The sequence below is a fragment of the Rhamphochromis longiceps genome, linkage group LG22 (genome assembly GCF_057381845.1).
Source record: "Rhamphochromis longiceps isolate RC_006_pf linkage group LG22, R_longiceps_female_GT1.1, whole genome shotgun sequence".
NCBI lineage: Eukaryota > Metazoa > Chordata > Actinopteri > Cichliformes > Cichlidae > Rhamphochromis > Rhamphochromis longiceps.
In genome coordinates this window covers 9,703,586-9,707,231 of record NC_140577.1, presented here as the reverse complement: position 1 = coordinate 9,707,231, position 3,646 = coordinate 9,703,586, and positions in this window count along the sequence as shown.

Here is a 3,646-nt window from a genome sequence, read left to right as displayed (position 1 = left end):
TTGTAATTGGTCGAGTCATCTGCATGAATACACAGATAGCTTCAGACTGTAGAAAATGAAGGGCATCCTCATTCCTGCAGCTGTTTTATTCTGATCTGAACTGGCTAGTGGATAACAGGGGAAATTGTAGTAATATTTGTACTTTTCCAGGCAATTTTATTCATTTTAGGGTCCGTTGTTACAGTTTGTGTATTCTGCACGTCTGTGGTACTCTACTGCATTCCCAGAATATAAAGCATACCTATCTATGGGAAGGCATTTAGCTCTGACATGCAGCTGGTCGGTGGGTCAGACTGTAAATGAACCGTTCTGGAGTTTATTTTGAACCACACTGACACCACCTCCTCTAAAGGGTCTCAGTGCTGCTGTTTTAGACAGGAGGTGGCAGTGGCAGAGCTGAAGATGATGACATTTTCATTGGACGTCAGCAGAATAGTCAGGATGAGAAAAGAGTGTATCAGAGAGATGGGTCAGGCCAAGTTTGGATATCTGCAGAGGAGTAAAAATGGACATATTGGATAAAGGATGCTGAATATGGATCTGCATGGGCAGGAGGAAAAGATGAAGACCACAGAGAAGGTACATGATGTAGTGACAGAGGACAAGCAGAGGGTTGGTGGTGACAGAGGAAGATGCCAGGGTGGGGTGAGATTGATGACTTGCTGTGGGAGCGGCTAAAAGAAGAACACCTGAGTTCAGTTATTATTCACATCTGCACAAACAAAGCAGTATTTTTCTATTAGTTTCCATGTTACAAGGAAAAGAAAGATTTGTCTTCATACTTAATGAAAACCATTACGTCATCCTAAAATGTCATGGCAACCCGTTTCTTAAAAAAGCACAAAACAATCACAGAATAATTTTCTTTTTGAAAACTCCACCCATTTCCCAAAGAAAGGTTCACGAGGGTCATCCCAGGAAGACTTTCCCTCACTATTACTTACATAATTTGGATAAATATTTACAGTTCTGAGCTCATCTGCTTTGATTGTGTTTATATGAATGCTATGCCAAGCTGGTGTTCATGGCAGGGGAAGCAAACACAAGACCTCCTCACCAAGCTGATTATTTCCTGCAAGGTTTTCTACCTCACCGAAACCCCTTTAACTAGAAATCTTCAGTTTTGACATTGAAAAGATAATGATCCAATTTAAAAACTCCAAAACTTAAAAATAAAAACGCAAAAAGACAAAATAAACATGTGAAGTCCGCCTTAAGAGGCAGTAATGTGAAAATCTGACTGCACTTGCCTCTCCACGCCTCTGATTTTTCTCCATAAACTGAGACATTTTAGCTGTCATCCAATGATAAATGTTCCTATCACTTCCTCCTTTTGATCATCGTTTTGTTGACTTGCTGCGTCAGATCACAAGATCAACTCCAGATGAAAATAAAAGGGCCATGCGTGCTGTTATTTGTTTCAGCTTTTCCCATGACTCTTCCTGAAATATGTTTGACCTTGTTTTCGGGGATGTAGGAGAGTCTTGTTTGGTCCCAGGAGGAGGAGGAAGGAGGCCGAAGGATGGGATTGAAGCTCCTCGGTGAATAGTCAAGATTTCACATCACCCTGCTCAGCCTCTGCTGGGACTCAGGCTCAGCTGGGATCTGCGAGCGGAGGCTGCTAAAGTAATTAAATGACGCTGCGCTGATGGATGGACCACAGAAGAAGAAAGCGGGCTACGCCTTGCGCATGATCCTAAAGTATTTTTACTGCCGACTTCTTCAAGTCATCTGAAGTCCTTGGATGACTGTTTGTGTCTACGGGGATTGATTTTTAAACGTTTGCCAGCTCAATACATTCTCTGTTTCCTCAGAATTTCCCCCGTTTGAATTGTGGGGACAATTTTAACCCTGTTGTGACATATCCAAATTAAAAATGGCTGTGGCGCCTTAACCATAAGGCATCCATAAATCTTTCTCAAAAGGAAACGTCCTCGAGTTTATTGTGAAATTATCTGAAACACAGTGGCTGAGGAATAATGTCAAATAACTATCTGTGGGTTTATAGATGTCATCCACATCAGTGCAGCAGTTGACTGACTGACTGCTGCTCGCTGAGGACGGCTCTCGACTTCACCTGCTGAATAAGCTGAGTTTGGGGGGCATCTTATGCCCTTTCAAGTCATGTGCCGAGGCAATCCTGCTCAGTGGGTCTGACTCATGAACCCTGACCGTATCACAGAGAGGGAAACTGGATGGAAACTACAACTGCATGCTTTGTCCCTTCTTAAATGCTTCCTGGAGGAGCAACACCGCCAGCATGCAGCTCAGCAGCCGCCTACAGAAGATCTCAATCGTCATCTGCGATCACTGTCTTGCTCTTCCTGGTCATGTGATGTGTCAAGAGGACATAGCTCCTGCTGTGGGAGCCAGACGCTAAGAGGAGGTGTGGTGTACCATCCCTGAGCCTCTAAAAAGACATCAAAGAGAGCTTAGGACTGCAGAATGAAGGGCTGCTGTCTGGCATGCTTAACAGAGATGTATGGAAGGATCTCATAGTGTCACCAGCTCTATAATGATTATATAGATATTGACATTTTGTGCCAGAACAATTAAATATATGATTAAACACACGCCTCTGATATGATAACAGTTATACGCAGAGTTTAAAATCATATAATCTGCAAATAATCAGCATCCGTGTAAACGTGAAAATCAGAATAAACAGTCACGGTTAGGTTGCTGTTTGTAAGATGTTTATCTCTCGTTATGCCTCGTTGACTCTAACATGTAGACGACATGACAGCTTCTAAAGAACCGAAGCCAAAATATCTTGAGCAACCCCCTGGTTGCTTTATGGGCCATGGGCTCCACCCTGTCTGTGTTAGGGGTTGGGACACGAGGCGCCTGGGATGGATGAGTGGTTAAGAAAATGGATGGACTGCAGTCTGTACTTTCAGCTATGAGATAACAAGAGTAACAGATGCTATTTTCATTTAACATGTTGAGCAGATTGACTCATGAGATTCATGAGAAGAAATATAATTTCAAAAAGTCTTTATCTTTGTTTTAAATCAAGCATAGTCTGTGAGTAGTTTTTGGTTCTGGCTGATTCATTGTAGTCAAAAACCAGTGCATGCACGTCTTCATCAGGGCCCAACTGACTGAAGCTGATCCAGGCTGGGATACTGACATGCTGGAAGCTGGCATCCATCTCTGAGCTGCTGGTGCTGGAGCCTTGCAACATCTCTGATCCCCATAGTGGAAATCTGTTCTTGTTCTCACACATTCTCCCAGCAGCATCCAACCTTGCTGTGTCAGCAGGACAGAGCCTCCCCAACACTGCCAGATTAGTGTAGACTTTTCGGGATCAGGAGTATAACCAGACACCTTTCTGGATAATATTTAGTCCCAGTATGTCTCATGTTGAACATGTCAGGGTCCTTGCAAGCATCTCCACAGCATGCTAACACAAAGCTAGCCAAGAGCCCAGAGTGATGTGTAAATGGAGTGAATGCCAACCCCAGCCCAGCGGCCAGAGCCTGAACTTCAACAGGAACAAAAGCAGTGATGAGCAGTCAGGCTACCTGTTTATGTTTGTACTCTAGAATCACTGCGGCGATCGCCTTGAAGTCTCTTCAGGCTGTTTTTCTTTCTTGCTTTATGCGTCAGCTTTGTGTTGATGCCTAAAAACTATTTCTGTCCT